Source organism: Danio aesculapii, chromosome 4 (assembly GCF_903798145.1).
Source record: "Danio aesculapii chromosome 4, fDanAes4.1, whole genome shotgun sequence".
Taxonomy (NCBI): domain Eukaryota; kingdom Metazoa; phylum Chordata; class Actinopteri; order Cypriniformes; family Danionidae; genus Danio; species Danio aesculapii.
In genome coordinates, this window is record NC_079438.1 from 24,217,209 (window position 1) to 24,243,959 (window position 26,751).

At 44.8% G+C, this 26,751-nt stretch overlaps 14 non-coding genes across 14 annotated transcripts; 4 read left to right on the forward strand and 10 right to left on the reverse strand.

Moving 5' to 3' along the window:
* Nucleotides 1–1,639: 1,639 nt before the first annotated feature.
* trnar-ucg (transfer RNA arginine (anticodon UCG)) lies at nucleotides 1,640–1,712 on the forward strand. The gene has a single exon. It is a non-coding gene; the product is annotated as a tRNA-Arg (tRNA).
* A 1,684-nt stretch (nucleotides 1,713–3,396) lies between these two features.
* trnap-cgg (transfer RNA proline (anticodon CGG)) lies at nucleotides 3,397–3,468 on the reverse strand. The gene has a single exon. It is a non-coding gene; the product is annotated as a tRNA-Pro (tRNA).
* A 2,679-nt stretch (nucleotides 3,469–6,147) lies between these two features.
* On the forward strand, nucleotides 6,148–6,220 carry trnar-ucg (transfer RNA arginine (anticodon UCG)). The gene has a single exon. It is a non-coding gene; the product is annotated as a tRNA-Arg (tRNA).
* Nucleotides 6,221–7,281: 1,061 nt separating this feature from the next.
* On the reverse strand, nucleotides 7,282–7,354 carry trnap-cgg (transfer RNA proline (anticodon CGG)). Its single transcript has one exon. It is a non-coding gene; the product is annotated as a tRNA-Pro (tRNA).
* A 1,590-nt stretch (nucleotides 7,355–8,944) lies between these two features.
* Nucleotides 8,945–9,016, reverse strand: trnap-agg (transfer RNA proline (anticodon AGG)). Its single transcript has one exon. It is a non-coding gene; the product is annotated as a tRNA-Pro (tRNA).
* Nucleotides 9,017–9,466: 450 nt separating this feature from the next.
* Nucleotides 9,467–9,539, forward strand: trnar-ucg (transfer RNA arginine (anticodon UCG)). The gene has a single exon. It is a non-coding gene; the product is annotated as a tRNA-Arg (tRNA).
* Nucleotides 9,540–10,153: 614 nt separating this feature from the next.
* trnap-ugg (transfer RNA proline (anticodon UGG)) lies at nucleotides 10,154–10,225 on the reverse strand. Its single transcript has one exon. It is a non-coding gene; the product is annotated as a tRNA-Pro (tRNA).
* A 450-nt stretch (nucleotides 10,226–10,675) lies between these two features.
* On the forward strand, nucleotides 10,676–10,748 carry trnar-ucg (transfer RNA arginine (anticodon UCG)). The gene has a single exon. It is a non-coding gene; the product is annotated as a tRNA-Arg (tRNA).
* A 1,413-nt stretch (nucleotides 10,749–12,161) lies between these two features.
* Nucleotides 12,162–12,234, reverse strand: trnak-cuu (transfer RNA lysine (anticodon CUU)). Its single transcript has one exon. It is a non-coding gene; the product is annotated as a tRNA-Lys (tRNA).
* A 657-nt stretch (nucleotides 12,235–12,891) lies between these two features.
* Nucleotides 12,892–12,965, reverse strand: trnan-guu (transfer RNA asparagine (anticodon GUU)). Its single transcript has one exon. It is a non-coding gene; the product is annotated as a tRNA-Asn (tRNA).
* A 1,919-nt stretch (nucleotides 12,966–14,884) lies between these two features.
* On the reverse strand, nucleotides 14,885–14,958 carry trnan-guu (transfer RNA asparagine (anticodon GUU)). Its single transcript has one exon. It is a non-coding gene; the product is annotated as a tRNA-Asn (tRNA).
* An 895-nt stretch (nucleotides 14,959–15,853) lies between these two features.
* On the reverse strand, nucleotides 15,854–15,927 carry trnan-guu (transfer RNA asparagine (anticodon GUU)). Its single transcript has one exon. It is a non-coding gene; the product is annotated as a tRNA-Asn (tRNA).
* Nucleotides 15,928–16,691: 764 nt separating this feature from the next.
* Nucleotides 16,692–16,764, reverse strand: trnak-cuu (transfer RNA lysine (anticodon CUU)). Its single transcript has one exon. It is a non-coding gene; the product is annotated as a tRNA-Lys (tRNA).
* Nucleotides 16,765–16,936: 172 nt separating this feature from the next.
* trnan-guu (transfer RNA asparagine (anticodon GUU)) lies at nucleotides 16,937–17,010 on the reverse strand. The gene has a single exon. It is a non-coding gene; the product is annotated as a tRNA-Asn (tRNA).
* Nucleotides 17,011–26,751: the final 9,741 nt, after the last annotated feature.

Here is a 26,751-nt window from a genome sequence, read left to right on the forward strand (position 1 = left end):
TACAAAAAATCCATGACAAATGATTGGCAAAATGGCCCAGTGGCCTACTGGATAAGGCATCAGCCTCCGGAGCTTGGGATTGTTGGTTTAAGTCCCATTTGGGTTGTCTTTGAAGGTCTCACTTCAATTTGGGAGCAATGTTTGGTGGATGAAACACGGTAGCTGTGAAAACCTTCTTGAGATGTGTTTGCATGTCATTACCTTCCTGCATTGCCATGCATATTACCTGTTATGACTAAAAGGGTAACGAGATACCTAACGCGAAAGGCCATTTTGAATCCTGCATGGTGCCTACAGAGAAGAGACTGTGTACAAAGACAAAAATGGTGCTCACATATAAAGCTGGTGGGTTGTTCAAGATCCATAAACAAATCTAAGAAGCACGTTAGCACCGAGAGCAACACCGAGTAAGTACATTTAGACCTGTTTTCAGTTGCTGTGTTTGGTTCGAGAACACTTAGACTTGTTTCAGCTGGTTGTGTATTGGTTGTTGGACTTTTAAAATTGTTTTGAGCTATCTGTGTTTAGAACTAGCAAGCTTTAGCCACTGTTTCCTTTGTTTACTGTAAGAGCTTGTGTGCCTAGCGGGAGGTTTTTCGCGCCTCCGCCGCTGCAATTTTCGCGTGTTTTTTAACTTGGAGGCGTGTCCAAACACCAGGTAAACACTATATATTTGAACACATTAGGTTTAGCTAGCAGGAGAAGCACGTTAGCACCGAGAGCAACACCGAGTAAGTACATTTAGACCTGTTTTCAGTTGCTGTGTTTGGTTCGAGAACACTTAGACTTGTTTCAGCTGGTTGTGTATTGGTTGTTGGACATTTAAAATTGTTTTGAGCTATCTGTGTTTAGAACTAGCAAGCTTTAGCCACTGTTTCCTTTGTTTACTGTAAGAGCTTGTGTGCCGAGCGGGAGGTTTTTCGCGCCCCCGCTGCTGCAATTTTCGCGTGTTTTTTAACTTGGAGGCGTGTCCAAACGCCAGGTAAACACTATATATTTGAACACATTAGGTTTAGCTAGCAGGAGAAGCACGTTAGCACCGAGAGCAACACAGAGTAAGTACATTTAGACCTGTTTTCAGTTGCTGTGTTTGGTTCGAGAACACTTAGACTTGTTACAGCTGGTTGTGTATTGGTTGTTGGACATTTAAAATTGTTTTCAGCTATCTGCAACGCCTAGACCAACGAGCCCTGTAAAAGCAATGTGCAGTACCACAAAAAATTCTGTCAGACCAATCCACTCTACTCTTTGTTCATGTTGTTTTTGTTACATGTGTCAGCAACTCCCTGGAGGCATATTACAGTTCACAGGCAGTAAAAACAGCCCAGTGGCCTAATGGATAGGGCACCAGCCTTCGAAGCTGGGGATTGTGGGTTTAAAGTACCAACTGGGTTGTCTTTGATGCAGTTCCTTTTAAGATGACTGTGCAAGACAATCCAGTGTGACCTTTAAAAAGCTAGGTTCATACCCCTAGGTCAAAAAGACATGACAGTGGAAAACTCCTCAGAGAAGCTGTTTTGTCATTAGGTGTACACACCAGATCGTCTGAATGCAATATGGCATAGGGATCCTAAAGTACTGTTTTCTGAGTTACAAGAACTTCCTGAGCCATTCATCAGATATGTTAAAGGCTAGTGTTGACCTAGTGGCCTAATGGATAAGGCATCAGCCTTCGAAGCTGGGGATTGTGGGTTCAAGTCCCATCTGGGTTGTCTTTGTTGGGTTACATTTAAGTTGTTTGAAACAATTCCGACTGGTCTTCTCAAAACTTAGGCGCGATGATCTGAGGACAATTGTTAGCTTCGAGTTCTCAGGCTTGCTGCACACTTCAAATAAGATTCATCCAATCTTGCTTGAATCTCACTGTCACGTTACAAAGCTAAAAGGTTCTGCTAAGCTTTGGGAATGGAGATCTTGACTTCAAGTACCCCGTGGCTTTCAACTAATGGTCTCATGTTAGGTGGATGATGATGAAATGCAAACAAGAAAATAGCTGCAGAAAGGTTGTGATTGCAAGTTAATGAGAGTGGCCTTGTCTGGAATTTGAAACTCAAGACCACTCACACCATACGCGAGAACCATACCCCAGGACCAATGAGACCCGAATGTGGATGATTGCACAAAGAAAATGTTTGTCCATTAGTTGCACACATCTTATTTGACAGAATGCAAACTGGCATCGAGATCCTAAAGTGCAGTTTTCCATGCGTTGGCATCTTGTTGAAGGCATACAAAAAAATCCATGACAAATGATTGGCGAAATGGCCCAGTGGCCTAATGGATAAGGCATCAGCCTCCGGGGCTTGGGATTGTTGGTTCAAGTCCCATCTGGGTTGTCTTTGTTGGGTTACATTTAAGTTGTGTGAAACAATTCCGACTGGTCTTCTCAAAACTTAGGCGTGATGATCTGAGGACAATAGTTAGCTTCGAATTCTCAGACTAGCTGCACACTTCAAATAAGATTCATCCAAACTTGCTTGAATCTCACTGTCACGTTACAAACCTAAAAGGTTCTGCTAAGCTTTGGGAATGGAGATCTTGACTTCAAGTACCCCGTGGCTTTCAACTAATGGTCTCATGTTAGGTGGATGATGATAAAATGCAAACAAGAAAATAGCTGCAGAAAGGTTGTGATTGCAAGTTAATGAGAGTGGCCTTGTCTGGAATTTGAAACTCAAGACCAGTCACACCATACGCGAGAACCATACCCCAGGACCAATGAGACCCGAATGTTAATGATTGCACAAAGAAAATGTTTGACCATTAGTTGCACACATCTTATTTGACGGAATGCAAACTGGCATCGAGATCCTAAAGTGCAGTTTTCCATGCGTTGGCATCTTGTTGAAGGCATACAAAAAATCCATGACAAATGATTGGCGAAATGGCCCAGTGGCCTAATGGATAAGGCATCAGCCTCCGGAGCTTGGGATTGTTGGTTCAAGTCCCATCTGGGTTGTCTTTGAAGGTCTCACTTCAATTTGGGAGCAATGTTTGGTGGATGAAACACGGTAGCTGTGAAAACCTTCTTGAGTTGTGTTTGCATGTCATTACCTTCCTGCATTGCCATGCATATTACCTGTTATGACTAAAAGGGTAACGAGATACCTAACGCGAAAGGCCATTTTGAATCCTGCATGGTGCCTACAGAGAAGAAACTGTGTACAAAGACAAAAATGGTGCTTACATATAAAGTTGGTGGGTTGTTCAAGATCCATAAACAAATCTAACAACCGAATCATTGCCGCTCCTTTTTTTGTCTGTATAATTGTACATGTTAGACTGATTTAGATCAGAAGTCCACTAAATGTTCATTAACTAATGTCAAAGCTGCTACAATTAACATAGAAACACCATAGATAGCACAGCACCACTGCTTTTTCTATGACATTCATAGGGCTCGTCCGGGATTTGAACCCGGGACCTCTCGCACCCGAAGCGAGAATCATACCCCTAGACCAACGAGCCCTGTAGAAGCAGTCTGCAGTGCCACAAAAAATTCTGTGAGACCGATCCACTCTACACTTTGTTCATGTTCTTTTTGTTCCGTGTGTCAGCAACTCCCTGGAGGCATATTACAGTTCACAGGCAGTATAAAACAGTCCAGTGGCTTAATGGATAAGGCACCAGCCTTCGAAGCTGGGGATTGTGGGTTTAAAGTACCAACTGGGTTGTCTTTGATGCAATTCCTTTTAAGTTGACTGTGCAAGACAATCCAGTGTTACCTTTAAAAAGCTAGGTTCATACCCTTAGGTCAAAAAGACATGACAATGGAAAACTCCTCAGAGGAGCTGTTTTGTCATTAGGTGTACACACCAGATCGTCTGAATGCAATATGGCATAGGGATCCTAAAGTACTGTTTTCTGAGTTACAAGAACTTCCTGAGCCATACATCAGATATGACAAAAGCTAGTGTTTACCCAGTGGCCTAATGGATAAGGCATCAGCCTTTGAAGCTGGGGATTGTGGGTTCAAGTCCCATCTGCGTTGTCTTTGTTGGGTTACATTTAAGTTGTGTGAAACAATTCCGACTGGTCTTCTCAAAACTTAGGCGTGATGATCTGAGGACAATAGTTAGCTTCGAATTCTCAGACTAGCTGCACACTTCAAATAAGATTCATCCAAACTTGCTTGAATCTCACTGTCACGTTACAAACCTAAAAGGTTCTGCTAAGCTTTGGTAATGGAGATCTTGACTTCAAGTACCCCGTGGCTTTCAACTAATGGTCTCATGTTAGGTGGATGATGATAAAATGCAAACAAGAAAATAGCTGCAGAAAGGTTGTGATTGCAAGTTAATGAGAGTGGCCTTGTCTGGAATTTGAAACTCAAGACCAGTCACACCATACGCGAGAACCATACCCCAGGACCAATGAGACCCGAATGTTAATGATTGCACAAAGAAAATGTTTGTCCATTAGTTGCACACATCTTATTTGACGGAATGCAAACTGGCATCGAGATCCTAAAGTGCAGTTTTCCATGCGTTGGCATCTTGTTGAAGGCATACAAAAAATCGATGACAAATGATTGGCAAAATGGCCCAGTGGCCTACTGGATAAGGCATCAGCCTCCGGAGCTTGGGATTGTTGGTTTAAGTCCCATTTGGGTTGTCTTTGAAGGTCTCACTTCAATTTGGGAGCAATGTTTGGTGGATGAAACACGGTAGCTGTGAAAACCTTCTTGAGATGTGTTTGCATGTCATTACCTTCCTGCATTGCCATGCATATTACCTGTTATGACTAAAAGGGTAACGAGATACCTAACGCGAAAGGCCATTTTGAATCCTGCATGGTGCCTACAGAGAAGAGACTGTGTACAAAGACAAAAATGGTGCTCACATATAAAGCTGGTGGGTTGTTCAAGATCCATAAACAAATCTAAGAAGCACGTTAGCACCGAGAGCAACACCGAGTAAGTACATTTAGACCTGTTTTCAGTTGCTGTGTTTGGTTCGAGAACACTTAGACTTGTTTCAGCTGGTTGTGTATTGGTTGTTGGACTTTTAAAATTGTTTTGAGCTATCTGTGTTTAGAACTAGCAAGCTTTAGCCACTGTTTCCTTTGTTTACTGTAAGAGCTTGTGTGCCTAGCGGGAGGTTTTTCGCGCCTCCGCCGCTGCAATTTTCGCGTATTTTTTAACTTGGAGGCGTGTCCAAACACCAGGTAAACACTATATATTTGAACACATTAGGTTTAGCTAGCAGGAGAAGCACGTTAGCACCGAGAGCAACACCGAGTAAGTACATTTAGACCTGTTTTCAGTTGCTGTGTTTGGTTCGAGAACACTTAGACTTGTTTCAGCTGGTTGTGTATTGGTTGTTGGACATTTAAAATTGTTTTGAGCTATCTGAGTTTAGAACTAGCAAGCTTTAGCCACTGTTTCCTTTGTTTACTGTAAGAGCTTGTGTGCCGAGCGGGAGGTTTTTCGCGCCCCCGCCGCTGCAATTTTCGCGTGTTTTTTAACTTGGAGGCGTGTCCAAACGCCAGGTAAACACTATATATTTGAACACATTAGGTTTAGCTAGCAGGAGAAGCACGTTAGCACCGAGAGCAACACAGAGTAAGTACATTTAGACCTGTTTTCAGTTGCTGTGTTTGGTTCGAGAACACTTAGACTTGTTACAGCTGGTTGTGTATTGGTTGTTGGACATTTAAAATTGTTTTCAGCTATCTGCAACGCCTAGACCAACGAGCCCTGTAAAAGCAATGTGCAGTACCACAAAAAATTCTGTCAGACCAATCCACTCTACTCTTTGTTCATGTTGTTTTTGTTACATGTGTCAGCAACTCCCTGGAGGCATATTACAGTTCACAGGCAGTAAAAACAGCCCAGTGGCCTAATGGATAGGGCACCAGCCTTCGAAGCTGGGGATTGTGGGTTTAAAGTACCAACTGGGTTGTCTTTGATGCAGTTCCTTTTAAGATGACTGTGCAAGACAATCCAGTGTGACCTTTAAAAAGCTAGGTTCATACCCCTAGGTCAAAAAGACATGACAGTGGAAAACTCCTCAGAGAATCTGTTTTGTCATTAGGTGTACACACCAGATCGTCTGAATGCAATATGGCATAGGGATCCTAAAGTACTGTTTTCTGAGTTACAAGAACTTCCTGAGCCATTCATCAGATATGTTAAAGGCTAGTGTTGACCTAGTGGCCTAATGGATAAGGCATCAGCCTTCGAAGCTGGGGATTGTGGGTTCAAGTCCCATCTGGGTTGTCTTTGTTGGGTTACATTTAAGTTGTTTGAAACAATTCCGACTGGTCTTCTCAAAACTTAGGCGCGATGATCTGAGGACAATTGTTAGCTTCGAGTTCTCAGGCTTGCTGCACACTTCAAATAAGATTCATCCAATCTTGCTTGAATCTCACTGTCACGTTACAAAGCTAAAAGGTTCTGCTAAGCTTTGGGAATGGAGATCTTGACTTCAAGTACCCCGTGGCTTTCAACTAATGGTCTCATGTTAGGTGGATGATGATGAAATGCAAACAAGAAAATAGCTGCAGAAAGGTTGTGATTGCAAGTTAATGAGAGTGGCCTTGTCTGGAATTTGAAACTCAAGACCAGTCACACCATACGCGAGAACCATACCCCAGGACCAATGAGACCCGAATGTGGATGATTGCACAAAGAAAATGTTTGTCCATTAGTTGCACACATCTTATTTGACAGAATGCAAACTGGCATCGAGATCCTAAAGTGCAGTTTTCCATGCGTTGGGATCTTGTTGAAGGCATACAAAAAAATCCATGACAAATGATTGGCGAAATGGCCCAGTGGCCTAATGGATAAGGCATCAGCCTCCGGGGCTTGGGATTGTTGGTTCAAGTCCCATCTGGGTTGTCTTTGAAGGTCTCACTTCAATTTGGGAGCAATGTTTGGTGGATGAAACACGGTAGCTGTGAAAACCTTCTTGAGTTGTGTTTGCATGTCATTACCTTCCTGCATTGCCATGCATATTACCTGTTATGACTAAAAGGGTAACGAGATACCTAACGCGAAAGGCCATTTTGAATCCTGCATGGTGCCTACAGAGAAGAAACTGTGTACAAAGACAAAAATGGTGCTTACATATAAAGTTGGTGGGTTGTTCAAGATCCATAAACAAATCTAACAACCGAATCATTGCCGCTCCTTTTTTTGTCTGTATAATTGTACATGTTAGACTGATTTAGATCAGAAGTCCACTAAATGTTTATTAACTAATGTCAAAGCTGCTACAATTAACATAGAAACACCATAGATAGCACAGCACCACTGCTTTTTCTATGACATTCATAGGGCTCGTCCGGGATTTGAACCCGGGACCTCTCGCACCCCGAAGCGAGAATCATACCCCTAGACCAACGAGCCCTGTAGAAGCAGTCTGCAGTGCCACAAAAAATTCTGTGAGACCGATCCACTCTACACTTTGTTCATGTTCTTTTTGTTCCGTGTGTCAGCAACTCCCTGGAGGCATATTACAGTTCACAGGCAGTATAAAACAGCCCAGTGGCTTAATGGATAAGGCACCAGCCTTCGAAGCTGGGGATTGTGGGTTTAAAGTACCAACTGGGTTGTCTTTGATGCAATTCCTTTTAAGTTGACTGTGCAAGACAATCCAGTGTTACCTTTAAAAAGCTAGGTTCATACCCTTAGGTCAAAAAGACATGACAATGGAAAACTCCTCAGAGGAGCTGTTTTGTCATTAGGTGTACACACCAGATCGTCTGAATGCAATATGGCATAGGGATCCTAAAGTACTGTTTTCTGAGTTACAAGAACTTCCTGAGCCATACATCAGATATGACAAAAGCTAGTGTTTACCCAGTGGCCTAATGGATAAGGCATCAGCCTTTGAAGCTGGGGATTGTGGGTTCAAGTCCCATCTGCGTTGTCTTTGTTGGGTTACATTTAAGTTGTGTGAAACAATTCCGACTGGTCTTCTCAAAACTTAGGCGTGATGATCTGAGGACAATAGTTAGCTTCGAATTCTCAGACTAGCTGCACACTTCAAATAAGATTCATCCAAACTTGCTTGAATCTCACTGTCACGTTACAAACCTAAAAGGTTCTGCTAAGCTTTGGTAATGGAGATCTTGACTTCAAGTACCCCGTGGCTTTCAACTAATGGTCTCATGTTAGGTGGATGATGATAAAATGCAAACAAGAAAATAGCTGCAGAAAGGTTGTGATTGCAAGTTAATGAGAGTGGCCTTGTCTGGAATTTGAAACTCAAGACCAGTCACACCATACGCGAGAACCATACCCCAGGACCAATGAGACCCGAATGTTAATGATTGCACAAAGAAAATGTTTGTCCATTAGTTGCACACATCTTATTTGACGGAATGCAAACTGGCATCGAGATCCTAAAGTGCAGTTTTCCATGCGTTGGCATCTTGTTGAAGGCATACAAAAAATCCATGACAAATGATTGGCAAAATGGCCCAGTGGCCTACTGGATAAGGCATCAGCCTCCGGAGCTTGGGATTGTTGGTTTAAGTCCCATTTGGGTTGTCTTTGAAGGTCTCACTTCAATTTGGGAGCAATGTTTGGTGGATGAAACACGGTAGCTGTGAAAACCTTCTTGAGATGTGTTTGCATGTCATTACCTTCCTGCATTGCCATGCATATTACCTGTTATGACTAAAAGGGTAACGAGATACCTAACGCGAAAGGCCATTTTGAATCCTGCATGGTGCCTACAGAGAAGAGACTGTGTACAAAGACAAAAATGGTGCTTACATATAAAGCTGGTGGGTTGTTCAAGATCCATAAACAAATCTAAGAACCGAATCATTGCCGCTCCTTTTTTTTGTCTGTATAATTGTACATGTTAGACTGATTTAGATCAGAAGTCCACTAAATGTTCATTAACTAAAGTCACAGCAAAAGCTGCTACAATTAACATAGAAACATCAAAGTGAACAGAGCTCCGCCTCTTTTTCTATGACACGCATAGGGCTCATCCGGGATTTGAACCCGGGACCTCTCGCACCCTAAGCGAGAATCATACCCCTAGACCAACGAGCCCCGTAGATGCAACCTGCAGTGCCACAAAAAATTCTGTGAGACCGATCCAATCTACTCTTTTTTCATGTTGTTTTTGTTATGTGTGTCAGCAACTCCCTGGAGGCATATTACAGTTCACAGGCAATAAAAACAGCCCAGTGGCCTAATGGATAAGGCACCAGCCTTCGAAGCTGGGCATTGTGGGTTTAAAGTACCAACTGGGTTGTCTTTGATGCAATTCCTTTTAAGTTGACTGTGCAGGACAATCCAGTGTTACCTTTAAAAAGCTAGGTACATACCCTTAGGTCAAAAAGACATGACAATAGAAAACTCCTCAGATAAGCTGTTTTGTCATTAGGTGTACACACCAGATCGTCTGAATGCAATATGGCATAGGGATCCTAAAGTACTGTTTTTCTGAGTTACAAGAACTTCCTGAGCTATACATCAGATATGACAAAGGGTAGTGTTGACCCAGTGGCCTAATGGATAAGGCATCAGCCTTCGAAGCTGGGGATTGTGGGTTCAAGTCCCATCTGGGTTGTCTTTGTTGGGTTACATTTAAGTTGTCTGAAACAATTCCGACTGGTCTTCTCAAAACTTAGGCGTGATGATCTGAGGACAATAGTTAGCTTCGAATTCTCAGACTTGCTGCACACTTCGAGGCATCAGCCTCCGGGGCTTGGGATTGTTGGTTCAAGTCCCATCTGGGTTGTCTTTGAAGGTCTCACTTCAATTTGGGAGCAATGTTTGGTGGATGAAACACGGTAGCTGTGAAAACCTTCTTGAGATGTGTTTGCATGTCATTAACTTCCTGCATTGCCATGCATATTACCTATTATGACTAAAAGGGTAACGAGATACCTAACACGAAAGGCCATTTTGAATCCTGCATGGTGTCTACAGAGAAGAGACTGTGTACAAAGACAAAAATGGTGCTTACATATAAAGCTAGTGGGTTGTTCAAGATCCATAAACAAAACTAACAACCGAATCATTGCCGCTCCTTTTTTTGTCTGTATAATTGTACATGTTAGACTGATTTAGATCAGAAGTCCACTAAATGTTCATTAACTAAACTCACAGCAAAAGCTGCTACGGTTAACATAGAAACACCTTGGATAGCACAGCACCACTGCTTTTTCTCTGACTGTCGTAGGGCTCGTCCGGGATTTGAACCCGGGACCTCTCGCACCCAAAGCGAGAATCATACCCCTAGACCAACGAGCCCTGTAGAAGCAGTCTGCAGTGCCACAAAAAATTCTGTGAGACCGATCCACTCTACTCTTTGTTCATGTTGTTTTTGTTACGTGTGTCAGCAACTCCCTGGAGGCATATTACAGTTCACAGTAAGTATAAAACAGTCCAGTGGCCTAATGGATAAGGCACCAGCCTTCAAAGCAGGGGATTGTTGGTTTAAAGTACCAACTGGGTTGTCTTTGATGCAGTTCCTTTTAAGTTGACTGTGCAAGACAATCCAATGTTACCTTTAAAAAGCTAGGTTCATACCCTTAGGTCAAAAAGACATGACAATGGAAAACTCCTCAGAGAAGCTGTTGTGTCATTAGGTGTACACACCAGATCGTCTGAATGCAATATGGCATAGGGATCCTAAAGTACTGTTTTCTGAGTAACAAGAACTTCCTGAGCCATACATCAGATATGACAAAGGCTAGTGTTGACCCAGTGGCCTAATGGATAAGGCATCAGCCTTCGAAGCTTGGGATTGTGGGTTCAAGTCCCATCTGGGTTGTCTTTGAAGGTCTCACTTCAATATGGTAGCAATGTTTGTGGATGAAACACGCTAGCTGTGAAAACCTTCTTGAGATGTGTTTGCATGTCATTAAAACGGTACTTACATATAAAGCTGGTGGGTTGTTTGAGATCCATAAACAAATCTTAGAACCGAATCATTACTGCTCCTTTTTTTGTCTGAATAAGTGTACATGTTAGACTGACTGAGATCAGAAGTCGACTAAATGTTCATTAACTAAAGTCACAGCAAAAGCTGCTACAGATAACACAGCTCTGCTACTTTGTCTATGACAGGCGCAGGGCTTGTCTGGGATTTGAACCCGGGACCTCTTACACCCTAAGCCAGGCTTGTGAGAAACTCATTCTAGGCACTGTTTTGATCAATACCTTCACTACCTGTGTAAAGTTTGATGCTGATTTTAAGTCAACTGGAACAAGTAACTTGGCCGACCTAGGCACTGGACAACAAACTTCTGTTAAATCCTGATGTCATCTTGTAACGCCAGACAGCACGTGGCCCAGGATTATTGCCCGGCACACGTGTTAGCAGTTGCAAGGCAGCAAAAGCCTTGGTTCGTCCCTGGGTGGGCTTGAACCACCAACCTTTCGGTTAACAGCCAAACGCGCTAACCGATTGCACCACAGAGACTCAGACACCAAACCAACTGTAGTAGAAAAGCTGAACTTTGTCTCACTTGGTCTGCTAGATGAATCTAAATGAAAGCTGCCGAAAAGAGAGAGAGAAAGGTAACAGAAACACCCAACATGGGGCTCAAACACACGTCACTGAGATTAAGTGTCTCATGCTCTCCCACCTGAGCTAGTCGGGCTTGTGAGACACTCATTCTAGTCACTGTTTTGATCAATACCTTCCCTACCTGTGTAAAGTTTGATGCTGATTTTAAATCAACTGGAATAAGTAACTTGGCCAATAGAGGCACTGGACAACAAACTTCTGCTTAATCTTGATGTCATCTTGTACTGCCAGACAGGGCTTGTGAGATGCTCATTCAAGAGAAAGTCACTGTTTTGATCAATACCTTCCCTACCTGTGTAAAGTGTAATGGTGTTTTTAAGTCAACTGGAACAAGTAACTTGGCCGACCTAGGCACTAGACAGCAAACTTCTGTTAAATCCTGATGTCATCTTGTAACGCCAGAGAGCACGTGGCCCAGGATCATTGCCCGGCACACGTGTTAGCAGTTGCAAGGCAGCAAAAGCCTTGGTTCGTCCCTGGGTGGGCTCAATGCAACAACCTTTCAGTTAACAGCTGAACTCAAAAACCGTTTGCGCCACAGAGACTTAGAGAGCATTGCAACTGTAGTAGAAATGCTGAACTTTGTCTCAATAGGTATGCTCGAAGAATCCAAATAAAGCTGCTGAAAAGAGAGAGTGAGAAAAGTAACAGAAACGCCCAACGTAGGGGTCGAACCCACGACCCTGAGATTAAGAGTCTCATGCTCTACCGACTGAGCTAGCCGGGCTTCTGATACAGTCATTCTAAGTAAACTGGCATAAGTAACTTGGCCGATCCAGGCACTAGACAACAAACTTCTGCTAAATCCTGATGTCATCTTGTAACGCCAGACAGCACGTGGCCCAGGATCATTGCCCGGTGCACGTGTTAGCAGTTGCAAGGCAGCAAAAGCCTTCGTTTGTCCCTGGATGGGCTCAAAGCAACAACCTTTCGGTTAACAGCCAAACGCGCTAACCGATTGTGACACAGAGACTCAGACTAACCATACCAACTGTGGTAGAAATGCTGAACTTTGTCTCACTTGGTCTGCTGGATGAACCCAAATGAAAGCTGCCGAAAAGAGAGAGAGAAAGGTAACAGAATCACCCAACATGGGGCTCAAACCCAGGTCACTGAGACTAAGTGTCTCATGCTCTCCCCACCTGAGCTAGCCGGGCTTGTGAGAAACTCATTCTAGGCACTGTTTTGATCAATACCTTCACTACCTGTGTAAAGTTTGATACTGATTTTAAGTCAACTGGAACAAGTAACTTGGCCGACCTAGGCACTGGACAACAAACTTCTGTTAAATCCTGATGTCATCTTGTAACGCCAGACAGCACGTGGCCCAGGATCATTGCCCGGCACACGTGTTAGCAGTTGCAAGGCAGCAAAAGCCTTGGTTCGTCCCTGGGTGGGCTCGAACCACCAACCTTTCGGTTAACAGCCGAACGCGCTAACCGATTGCGCCACAGAGACTCAGACACCAAACGAACTGTAGTAGAAACGCTGAACTTTGTCTCACTTGGTCTGCTAGATGAATCCAAATGAAAGCTGCCGAAAAGAGAGAGAGAAAGGTAACAGTAACACCCAAGATGGGGCTCAAACACACGTCACTGAGATTAAGTGTCTCATGCTCTCCCACCTGAGCTAGTCGGGCTTGTGAGACACTCATTCTAGTCACTGTTTTGATCAATACCTTCCCTACCTGTGTAAAGTTTGATGCTGATTTTAAATCAACTGGAATAAGTAACTTGGCCAATAGAGGCACTGGACAACAAACTTCTGCTTAATCTTGATGTCATCTTGTACTGCCAGACAGGGCTTGTGAGATGCTCATTCAAGAGAAAGTCACTGTTTTGATCAATACCTTCCCTACCTGTGTAAAGTGTAATGGTGTTTTTAAGTCAACTGGAACAAGTAACTTGGCCGACCTAGGCACTAGACAACAAACTTCTGTTAAATCCTGATGTCATCTTGTAACGCCAGAGAGCACGTGGCCCAGGATCATTGCCCGGCACACGTGTTAGCAGTTGCAAGGCAGCAAATGCCTTGGTTCGTCCCTGGGTGGGCTCAATGCAACAACCTTTCAGTTAACAGCTGAACTCGAAAACCGTTTGCGCCACAGAGACTTAGAGAGCATTGCAACTGTAGTAGAAATGCTGAACTTTGTCTCAATAGGTATGCTCGAAGAATCCAAATAAAGCTGCTGAAAAGAGAGAGTGAGAAAAGTAACAGGAATGCCCAACGTAGGGGTCGAACCCACGACCCTGAGATTAAGAGTCTCATGCTCTACTGACTGAGCTAGCCAGGCTTCTGATACAGTCATTCTAAGTAAACTGGCATAAGTAACTTGGCCGATCCAGGCACTAGACAACAAACTTCTGCTAAATCCTGATGTCATCTTGTAACGCCAGACAGCACGTGGCCCAGGATCATTGCCCGGTGCTTGTGTTAGCAGTTGCAAGGCAGCAAAAGGCTTCGTTCGTCCCTGGATGGGCTCAAAGCAACAACCTTTCAGTTAACAGCCGATCGCGCTAACCGATTGTGACACAGAGACTCAGACTAACCATACCAACTGTGGTAGAAATGCTGAACTTTGTCTCACTTGGTCTGCTGGATGAACCCAAATGAAAGCTGCCAAAAAGAGAGAGAGAAAGGTAACAGAAACACCCAACGTGGGGCTCAAACCCAGGTCACTGAGATTAAGTGTCTCATGCTCTCCCACCTGAGCTAGCCGGGCTTGTGAGACACTCATTCTAGGCACTGTTTTGATCAATACCTTCACTACCTGTGTAAAGTTTGATGCTGATTTTAAGTCAACTGGAACAAGTAACTTGGCCGACCTAGGCACTGGACAACAAACTTCTGCTAAATCCTGATGTCATCTTGTAACGCCAGACAGCACGTGGCCCAGGATCATTGCCCGGCGCACGTGTTAGCAGTTGCAAGGCAGCAAAAGCCTTGGTTCTTCCCTGGGTGGGCTCAAAGCAACAACCTTTCAGTTAACAGCTAAACTCGCTAACCGATTGCGCCACAGAGACTTAGAGAGCATTGCAACTGTAGTAGAAATGCTGAACTTGTCTCAATAGGTATGCTCGAAGAATCCAAATGAAAGCTGCCAAAAAAGAGAGAGAGAGAAAGTAACAGAAACGCCCAACGTGGGGCTCGAACCCACGACCCTGAGATTAAGAGTGTCATGCTCTACCGACTGAGCTAAGCTGGCTTCTGATACATTCGTCCTAAGTAAACTGGCATAAGTAACTTGGCCGATCCAGGCACTGGACAACAAACTTCTGCTAAATCCTGATGTCATCTTGTAACGCCAGACAGCACATGGCCCAGGATCATTGCCCGGTGCACGTGTTAGCAGTTGCAAGGCAGCAAAAGCCTTCGTTCGTCCCTGGGTGGGCTCGAACCACCAACCTTTCGGTTAACAGCCGAATGCGCTAACCGATTGCACCACAGAGACTTAGACACCAAACCAACTGTAGTAGAAATGCTGAACTTTGTCTCACTTAGTCTGCTGGATGAAGCCAAATGAAAGCTGCCGAAAAGAGAGAGAGAAAGGTAACAGAAACACCCAACGTGAGGCTCGAACCCACGTCACTGAGATTAAGTGTCTCATGCTCTCCCGACTGACCTAGCCGGGCTTGTGAGACGCTCATTCTAGCCACTGTTTTGATCAATACCTTCCCTACCTGTGTAAAGTATAATGGTGTTTTTAAGTCAACTGGAATAAAAAAATTGGCCAATACAGGTACTGGACAACAAACTTCTGCTAAATCCTGATGTCATCTTGTAACGCCAGACAGCACGTGGCCCAGGATCATTGCCCGGTGCACGTGTTAGCAGTTGCAAGGCAGCAAAAGCCTTCGTTTGTCCCTGGATGGGCTCAAAGCAACAACCTTTCGGTTAACAGCCGAACACGCTAACCGATTGTGACACAGAGACTCAGGCTAACCATACCAACTGTGGTAGAAATGCCTGAACTTTGTCTCACTTGGTCTGCTGGATGAACCCAAATGAAAGCTGCCGAAAAGAGAGAGAGAAAGGTAACAGAATCACCCAACATGGGGCTCAAACCCAGGTCACTGAGACTAAGTGTCCTCATGCTCTCCCACCTGAGCTAGCCGGGCCTTGCGAGAAACTCATTCTAGGCACTGTTTGATCAATACCTTCACTACCTGTGTAAAGTTTGATACTGATTTTAAGTCAACTGGAACAAGTAACTTGGCCGACCTAGGCACTGGACAACAAACTTCTGTTAAATCCTGATGTCATCTTGTAACGCCAGACAGCACGTGGCCCAGGATCATTGCCCGGCAACACGTGTTAGCAGTTGCAAGGCAGCAAAAGCCTTGGTTCGTCCCTGGGTGGGCTCGAACCACCAACCTTTCGGTTAACAGCCGAACGCGCGAACCGATTGCGCCACAGAGACTCAGACACCAAACCAACTGTAGTAGAAACGCTGAACTTTGTCTCACTTGGTCTGCTAGATGAATCCAAATGAAAGCTGCCGAAAAGAGAGAGAGAAAGGTAACAGAAACACCCAAGATGGGGCTCAAACACACATCACTGAGATTAAGTGTCTCATGCTTCTCCCACCTGAGCTAGTCGGGCTTGTGAGACACTCATTCTAGTCACTGTTTTGATCAATACCTTCCCTACCTGTGTAAAGTTTGATGCTGATTTTAAATCAACTGGAATAAGTAAACTTGGCCAATAGAGGCACTGGACAACAAACTTCTGCTTAATCTTGATGTCATCTTGTACTGCCAGACAGGGCTTGTGAGATGCTCATTCAAGGAAAGTCACTGTTTTGATCAATACCTTCCCTACCTGTGTAAAGTGTAATGGTGTTTTTAAGTCAACTGGAACAAGTAACATGGCCGACCTAGGCACTAGACAACAAACTTCTGTTAAATCCTGATGTCATCTTGTAACGCCAGACAGCACGTGGCCCAGGATCATTGCCCGGCACACGTGTTAGCAGTTGCAAGGCAGCAAAAGCCTTGGTTCGTCCCTGGGTGGGCTCAAAGCAACAACCTTTCAGTTAACAGCTGAACTCGCTAACCGATTGCGTCACAGAGACTTAGAGAGCATTGCAACTGTAGTAGAAATGCTGAACTTTGTCTCAATAGGTATGCTCGAAGAATCCAAATGAAAGCTGCCGAAAAGAGAGAGAGAGAAAAGTAACAGAAACGCCCAGCGTGGGGCTCGAACCCACGACCCTGAGATTAAGAGTCTCATGCTCTACCGACTGAGCTAGCCGGGCTTCTGATACATTCACTCGAAGTAAACTGGCATAAGTAACTTGGCCGATCCAGGCACTAGACAACAAACTTCTGCTAAATCCTGATGTCATCTTGTAACGCCAGACAGCACGTGGCCCAGGATCATTGCCCGGTGCACGTGTTAGCAGTTGCAAGGCAGCAAAAGCCTTCGTTCGTCCCTGGGTGGGGTCGAACCACCAACCTTTCAGTTAACAGCCGAACGCGCTAACCGATTGCGCCACAGAGACTTAGACACAAAACCAACTGTGGTAGAAATGTCGGGCTTGTGAGACACTCATTCTAGTCACTGTTTTGATCAATACCTTCACTACCTGTTGTAAAGTTTGATGCTGATTTTAAGTCAACTGGAACAAGTAACTTGGCAATAGAGGCACTGCGACAACAAACTTCTGCTTAATCTTGATGTCATCGTGTAACGCCAGACAGGGCTTGTGAGATGCTCATTCAAGAGAAAGTCACTGTTTTGATCAATACCTTCCCTACCTGTGTAAAGTGTAATGGTGTTTTTAAGTCAACTGGAATCAAAAAAATGGCCAATACAGGTACTGGACAACAAACTTCTGCTAAATCCTGAAGTCATCTTGTAACGCCAGACAGCACGTGGCCCAGGATCATTGCCCGGTGCACGTTGTTAGCAGTTGCCAGGCAGCAAAAGCCTTGGTTCGTCCCATGGGTGGGCTCAAAGCAACACTTTTCAGTTAACAGCTGAACTCGCAAACGATTGCGCCACAGAGACTTAGAGAGCATTGCAACTGTAGTAGAAATGCTGAACTTTGTCTCAATAGGTATGCTCGAAGAATCCAAATGAAAGCTGGCCGAAAAGAGAGAGTGAGAAAAGTAACAGAAACGCCCACGTGGGGCTCGAACCCACGACACTGAGATTAAGAGTCTCATGCTCTACCGACTGAGCTAGACGGATTTTGATACATTCATTCCAAGTAAACTTGATAAGTAACTTGGCCGATCCAGGCCACCTGGACAACAAACTTCTGCTAAATCCTGACGTCATCTTGTAACGCCAGACAGCACGTGGCCCAGGATCATTGCCCGGTTGCACTTGTTAGCAGTTGCAAGGCAGCAAAGCCTTCGTTCGTCCCTGGGTGGCTCGAACCACCAACCTTTCGGTTAACAGCGAACGCGCTAACCGATTGCGCCACAGAGACTTAGAAACCAAACCACTGTAGTAGAAACGCTGAACATTATCTCACTTAGTCTGCTGGCATGAAGCCAACGAAAGCTGCCGAAACAGAGAGAGAGAAAGGTAACAGAAACACCCAATGTGAGGCTCGAACCCACGTCACTGAGATTAAGTGTCTCATGCCTCTCCCGACTGAGCTAACCGGGCTTGTGAGACACTCATTCTAGCCACGTTTTGATCAACACCTTCCCTACCTGTGTAAAGTTTGATGCTTATTTTAAATCAACTGGAATAAGTAACTTGGCCAATAGGCACTGGACAACAAACTTCTGCTAAATCCTGATGTCATCTTGTTACGCCAGACAGCACGTGGCCCAGGATCATTGCCTGGTGCACGTGTTAGCAGTTGCAAGGCAGCAAAAGCCTTCGATCGTCCCTGGGTAGGCTCGAATGACCAACCTTTCGGTTAACAGCCAAACGCGCTAAACGATTGCACCACAGAGGCTTAGAGAGCAATCCAACTGTAGTAGAAATGCTAAACTTTGTCTCAATAGGTATGCTCGAAGAATGCAAATGAAAGCTGCCGAAAAAGGAAGAGAGAGAAAAGGTAAACAGGAAACGCCCAACATGGGGCTTGAACCCACAACCCTGAGATTAAGAGTCTCATGCACTACCACTGAGCTTGGCGGGCTTGTGAGATGCTCCTTCGAGAGAAAGTCACTGTTTTTATCAATACCTTCCCTACCTGTGTAAAGTTTGATGCTGATTTTAAATCAACTGGAATAAGTAACTTGGCCAATAGAGGCACTGGACAACAAACTTCTGCTTAATCCTGATGTCATCTTGTAACGCCAGACAGCACGTGGCCCAGGATCATTGCCGGGTGCACGTGTTAGCAGTTGCAAGGCAGCAAAAAGCCTTGGTTCGTCCCTGGGTGGGCTCAAACCACCAACCTTTCCAGTTAACAGCCGACGCACTACCGATTGCACCACAGAGACTCAGACACCAACCACCTGTAGTAGAAAGGCTGAACGTTGTCTCACTTGGTCTGCTGGCTGAACCCAAATGATAGCTGCCGAAAAGAGAGAGAGAAAGGTAACACAAACACCCAACGTGGGGCTCAAAACTGTAGTGGAAAGTTGCGCTGGATCTCGACAAACATCTTCTAGGTTTTCAAAAAAGAGGCTGAGGTCTGCGAAGTTCTCAAGTTCAATGGTTCAGTTCCTACCTCTCGGACAGGTCTTCAGGGTGTTCCTGGTGGAGGGGAGAGGTGTCCAACCTACAGCATCTAAACACTGGGGTACCTCAGGGCTCTGTGCTTGGGCCACTTCTCTTCTCTATCTACACGGCATCTTTAGGAACAGTCATCCAGAAACATGGTTTTTCCTACCACTGCTATGCTGATGACACCCAGCTATACCTCTCTTTTACCTGATGATCCCTCGGTTCCAGCTCGCATTTCAGCCTGCCTGTCAGACATTTCACTCTGGATGAAAGATCATCATCTCCAGCTTAACCTCATGAAAACGGAAATGCTTGAAGTTTCTGCCAACCCGACTCTTCACCATAACTTTTCAATCCAGATGGATGGAGCAACCATCACTGCATCCAAAATGGTAAAAATGCCTTGGAGTAACGATTGATGACCACTGAACTTTCTGACCACATTTCTAGAACTTGCTGATCTTGCAGATTCGCACTCTACAACATCAGAAAGGTCCGACCCTTCCTATCTAACACACTGCTCAACTCATTGTTCAAGCTCTTGTCCTCTCCAAACTGGACTATTGCACTCTCTGCTAGCCGGGCTACCAGCTAGTTCTATCAAACCTCTTCAGCTGCTTCAGAAACGCAGCAGCACGAAGGTCTTTGTTGAACCCAAAAGAGCACATGTCACTCCGCTACTCACCCGTTTGCACTGGCTGCCAGTTGCTGCCCGCATCAAATTCAAAGCTCTGATGTTTGCTTACAAAGTGACCTCTAGCTGTGCTCCTTCGTATCTGCTCTCACTTCTGCAGATATATGTGCCCTCCAGAAACTTGCGTTCTGTGAATGAACGTCGCCCTCGTTGTTCCCATCCAAGAGGGAAGAAATCACTTTCCCGAACTCTCACATTCAATCTGCCCAGTTGGTGGAATGAACTCCCTAACTACATCAGAACAGCAGAGTCACTTGCTGTCTTCAAGAAACGACTAAAACGCAACTTTCTTCATAATCTTGCAACTGCCTCTCTGGCTATACCACTGTGCCCTCTCTCTCTCTCAAAAAAAAAAAAAAAAAAAAAATTCTACTAATGTTTTGCTTCTTAGACTTTTACACACCTGAAACTTGTCTATAGCACTTTGTTCCTGCTGCTCTTATAGTTGTGTAAATTGCTTCCTTGTCCTCATTTGTAAGTCGACTTGGATAAAAGCGTCTGCTAAATGACTAAATGTAAATGTAAATGTAAAGTTGAAGCAGTTTATTGTTACAGCAGAGATGGTCGATCGAGCTCTCTCCCACTCAATGTCCAAAACCCACAGTTTATATACAGTTTCTTATCATAGTATCATGAGATATGATTTAACATCACCCTATTCCCGGCTCCAATAGGATCCTAGCTTTTTAATTAATGGCTGTATGTTTTTTCTGTTTTTACATATCTTAAAGGTCATATAGCATGTGCTTACAATCATGTGTTTGCATATGATCATGTTGTTTCCATACTTTCTAAATGATTCTCCTTATGTATGCTATTTTGGCGAGGGTTGTTTTTGTCTTGTTCAACATATACATTGTCTAAATGTATTGCATACGCTCTGTCATAATGTTCTCACTTTGGCGAATGACCTGCTGTGCTTCAATTGTAGGCCCTCAATTATAAGGCCCTGCATGTTTGTATGTCTCTTCTGCATCACTTGACTATAGTCTTTCTATAGTTTTAACAGTATATTTAATAGTAATCTATATTTTAATAGTGGCAGATTATATAGTAATTACATAATAAAAGTCCCACTATATATAGTGATTACATAATAAAAGTTCCACTATAAATCCCCCCTCAGGGACTTTATCAAAAAAAGTCCCTTTCCTAAATCCCTCGCTGAAGTGCAACTTAAGAATCTAACATTTCGCTCAGTTTTTAACATTCTTGTGCAACCAAAAAAGTTGCCCATCTACATCCTTATCAATTGTCAGCATCCTTGCGCCGCACTTCAGAGGAGAAACGGAACCAAACCTCTCCCTCCACTTTTGGCTTTAGAAGGAGTAAAAGATCCTGCTCTCCCTAACTAAATACTTTCTTGGGGAGTTCAACACTCAACAATTATTAGTCATGTTAAAACATATGCTTTGTCAGCTTTGCTCACAGAGTGGTTATATAACAATATACTTAATTAATCAACACACAAAGAAAATCTCAATATTTGCAGAACATTCAAGCCTGTAAAAGAACTATATCTGATGTTTCATCCCACGTCGCCAGAGGTACTTCTGAGTACTGTCTGGTGTTGGTGCAGACAGTGGGTTTTTAAACCTCCAGTAGATTCTGCTCTCTTCTCCTTTGTTGCTGGATTCTGGAGTGTCCCTTGACCCATAGTCATCTTCCCTCTTTCCTCGTGTACATCTGATATCAGCTCCGGCAGCTTTGATGAACTCCTATAACACAGAATTTTATACTAGTAAACGGGTCTTAAAATGATTACACAATCTTTCAGTTCAGTCCATTCTATTTGCATTTTCCTGTATTAGGATGATGCCTTGCTTAAAACCATTCTCTTTGGGATTTAAAGCCTTTATGACATAGTAAAAAGCTAAAGAATTATATTATTATTATTTTTAAGACCTTAAAGATGAAAGAAATTTAGGGTAGTAATTGTTCTCAAAACTCATCCAAATGTTCCAAATCTGGCCCAAGAACTTCATAGACATGGTCATGCACAGTTCTATTAACTCGCACATCGACCATCTGTTTGGCAGCAGCTTTAGCTATAAATCTGAGAAGAGGGATAACACAACAAAATAGAATAAAAACAAATATAGCAATTCTTTTGAATATTCCAATCTTAATTATTGTCCAATCGCAACTATTGTCCTAATGATCCATATATGGAGGCAAACTAGTCACTAAAGTCTTATCCTCTCCAGCGTTCTCTTTTACTTCTTTCCTCAGATTTTCCAATTTTCGCATGGCTTCAGTGAAAGATCCACCTAAGGCGGTATTATTTGGAATATAGGAGCAGCAAAGGGTGCAGTGATTTACCAAGCCATTTTATTTGTTAGGGCCAATTATTCTCCTAATACTTTAACGTCATCATTTGTGTAATTTATAAATCTTTGTTGGTTGTAATAAATGTAGTTAATCCACTAAAAATTGTCATTGCAATTATCCAATACTAGAGTAAGTCCTGCTTTTACTATATCTCTAGTTTTAAACTCATCTGGTATTGCACTAGGTTGGCCAATGTGAACTTCTGAGTCAGGTGTATATTGTCTCTTAACTCGATGCTTCCAATTCTGCTGTCTTTGTATGTCATTTTGCTCTTCAACTCAATCAGTTATTATCACTTCCTGTATTAGTTTAACTCTAGTACAAATCCCTTTCCATTTCAATGGAATGTTGAGGTGTACTATTCCCCTTCCATAGATCCAGTAGTAGTCTGCTATTTGTTCATATTGTTGTATTAAGGGAAATCATCTTGGCAATTGGACATTTTGTCCAGTGCAATTACCAAGTGTGCTGTTAGCCGTCCTATCGCCTTTTTCTGAAACTGGCAACATTATATTCTTTATTGTAGCTGTAGCCATTTGGAACGTTTGCATATAAACATTTTCTTTTCCCCACATTTGTCAGTCAAATGGCAAATTATTGCACAATTTCCTTTTAAATTTTCTCACATTGTCGATCCACTTGTTTGTGTCATGGATTGGTCAGGCTCTCACGACCCCCACTCACGAAGATCACCATCACCTGACTTCTAATGAGCACACAGCTGCATCACATTCACGAGCACCAGATAAAAGCACAGCACTCCAGTCGCTCATTGTCCGGGCTCGTCTCGACGAAAGCGGACAACTGAGCGACCACTCAGCGTAGTCATCCTCAGCTAAAACAAACGATTTACTTACCTGTTCTCTTTGTATTCCTCCTAGTCTTCCTGGTCCTCCCGAATCGTCCTGTCTTCCAGTCCTTCCAAGTCTGTGTCATCCTCTGTCAGCTGTATCTGGTGTGGCTGTCCATCCTCGTGTATTCCTGTTACCCAGCCACGGAGGAAAAGACCCCAACATCATTCCTGATCCTCCTGGCTATCCTTCATGTGCTCCTTGTTGTCATTTAATAAACACCCTAACGTTTCCTTACCTCTGTCTCCTGTCCGCTTCATAACAGAAGCTTGGAACCCACTCTCCGAATCCAACTGGCCACATTAGATGTACAATGGGTCTGGAGAGATTCATCCAACATTCTCTCCGATGTTCCGATCGTCTCCGTTCCTATCAACAGGACACCATCACCCCCTCGTCTGCACTCCTCCAATCGCCTGAGTCAACAGCCTCTCCAGAACCAGAACCCATGATAATAGAGTCTGGAAGACTGACATCAGCGGAACGACAGAGGAGGCTGACCCGGGGTCTGTGTCTATACTGCGGTGTCAGTGGACACACCCGTATGGAGTGTCCCCTTCGTCCCATTCGGACTTCAGTGAGTGTATTCAGTACGAATATTGAACAATGTAAACCACTACTACCACCGTACAAATAACTACTGCCTCTATTTCTCTCCTTGTCACAGCCCTCATCGACTCCGGGTCAGCAGGGAACTTCATCTCCCAATCCCTCTGTCGTCAACTCCACCTCCGTACTGAGGCGTCCTCGCATATATACCAGATACAACCGATAACCCAGTGCACTCGATCTTCGACCCGTATCCATCGACAATGCGAAGACATCCTTCTTCAAGTGGGTTGTTACATCAAGAGAGGATTCAATTTCTGGTTCTGGAGGGTGCAAATATGGACATCATTCTAGGGCGCCGTGGCTGGTGAAGCACGATCCCATCATCTTGGGGCACAGGAGAGATAAAGAAATGGGGATCTGGATGTACACCTGCCTGTTTTCCAAATCTCCCTCTTCAAGGTCGGAACCCCATTTCTTGTTTGCAACATCGGTCGAGAGCCCTCCTGAGAAGCAGTCTATCCACATTCCTAAGGAGTACAGCTCCTTTCATGATGTCTTCTGCCCCAAGAGAGCTTCCCAGCTACCGCCGCATCGGCCATGGGACTGCGCGATCGACCTAGTTCCAGATGCCCAGTTGCCAAGAGGTAGGATCTACCCGCTCTCGCTTCCAGAGAATCAGGCAATGGAAGATTACATAAGGGAGGCTCTGAGTCAGGGGTACATACGTCACTCAAAATCACCAGCCGCCTCAAGCTTCTTCTTTGTGGCCAAGAAGGACGGAGGGCTGCGTCCATGCATCGACTACAGGGTCCTAAATAACGGTACAGTAAAATACCGATATCCCCTCCTCTGGTACCAGCCGCTTTGGAACAGCTCCGAGAAGCTAAAGTCTTCACTAAATTGGACCTCCGCAGCGCGTATAATCTGATAAGAATACGTGAGGGGGACCAATGGAAGACAGCATTCGTGACCCCTACTGGCCACTATGAATATGAGGTCATGCCTTACGGTCTGGTCAATGCCCCCTCCGTATTCCAAAACTTCATTCATGAAGTCCTCCGGGAGTTTCTTCACCACTGTGTAATAGTGTACATAGATGACATCCTCATTACTCCCGGAGTGAGGCCGAACATCGCCAACACGTTGCGGAGGTCCTACACACATTGAGAGAACATCACCTCTACCTCAAAGCGGAGAAATGCTCATTCCACCAGAAGTCGATTCATTTCTTGGGATACATCATTGACCAAACCGGTATACGTATGGATGGGAAAAATTGAGGCTGTTCTATCCTGGTCAGAACCCACTTCCATTAAGGAGCTCCAGAGGTTTCTTGGGTTTGCTAACTTTATAGACGGTTTATCAAGGACTACAGCAGGATTATCACCTCTCACTAATCTCCTCAAGGGTAAACCCAAAGGACTGGAGTGGACCAAAGAAGCAGCCGCGGCCTTCCGCCTTCTTAAGAAGGAGTTCACAAGGGCCCCACTCCTGACTCATCCTGACCCAAATCTTCCTTTCGTGGTGGAAGTGGACGCATCCACCACCGGCGTCGGGGCGGTGTATCACAACATCATGATACACCGCCCCGACTGCATCCCTGTGCCTATTTCTCTCGGAAGTTGAGCCGGCGGAGCAGAATTACAGCATAGGAGACAGGGAGCTTCTAGCAATCAAGCTAGCCTTGGAGAAGTGGCGTCACTGGTTGGAGGGAGCCAAACATCCGTTCCAGGTGATCAAAGATCACAAAAACCTCCAATACATCAAAGAGGCCAAGAGACTATGTCCACGTCAAGCCAGATGGTCACTTTTCTTCTCACGTTTTGATTTCTCCATTTCCTATCGTCCAGGACCCAAGAATCTAAGAGCAGACGCTCTCTCTCGTTTACACGAGCATCACGATCATGAAGAACTCCCAACGAAGATCTTCCCGAACACATCTCCATTTGTCCGATCACCTGGAACGCTCCTCCAGTCGTTGCCACTCCGGAAGCCCCTGCTCCGCCGGATGCCTCCTCATCGGCAGTTCATACCACCTGAACACCGGGTAGATCTGATCCACTCCTTACATACCTCGCTAGGCACTGGACATCCAGGGATCAACAATACTCTCTCGCTAGTATCCCAACGATTCTGGTGGCCAAACATGGCAAGGGATGTGAGGCAATATGTTCAGGGCTGTAAGGACTGTGCCCAATCCAAGAGCCCACGTCATCTACCCGCTGGAAAGCTCCATCCCTTGCCGATTCCGAACCGTCCTGGTCACACCTAGGAGTGGACTTTATCACTGACCTCCCTTCGTCAGAAGGTAATACCTGTATTCTAGTCATAGTAGATAGATTCTCAAAGTTTGTCAAACTAATCCTCTGAAAGGTCTTCCCACAGCCTTTGAAACTGCCGACAATATCTTTAATCAAGTCTTCAGGTCATTTGGTATTCCAGAAGATATTGTGTGTCGGACAGAGGTCCACAGTTCATCTCACGTCTATGGAAAGCCTTCTTCAAGCTCCTAGGTGTGGCCGTCAGCCTCTCTTCTGGATATCATCCCCAAACCAACGGGCAGACAGAGAGGAAGATTCAGGAGGTGGGACGGTTCCTGAGGACCTTCTGCAGTGGTCACCAGAACTGGAGCCAGTATTTGGGCTGGGCAGAATATGCCCAAAATTCACTGCGGCAACCCTCCACCGGACTCACGCCATTCCAGTGCGTCCTGGCTTCCAACCACCGCTCTTCCCTGGGATGGCGAACCATCTGATGTCCCCGCAGTGGATCACTGGTTCCGGGAGAGCGAGAGAGTCTGGGACGAGGCTCATCAACATCTGCAGAGGGCAGTCCGTCGAAGCAAGGTAACCGCCGATAGGGAAGGTCTGAAGAACCCACACCCGTAACAAAAGGTTGTGGCTATCCACCCGGGACATACGCATGCGACTGCCCTCTCGCAGTTAAGTCCCGATTTGTGGGTCCCTTCACCAGTGGAACAGGTTAACCCCGTCACCTACAAAACTACAATTACCCTCTCACTACCGTATTCACCCTACATTCCACGTTCACTCCTGAAACCCTATCACGATCCTGTTCTTCCCTCCACAGAGCCTGACCACGAAGAGGACCCCCTCCTCCACTGCTCCTAGAAGAAGGAGCCGTCTACGCAGTGAAGGAGATCTTGCGTTCCCGACGT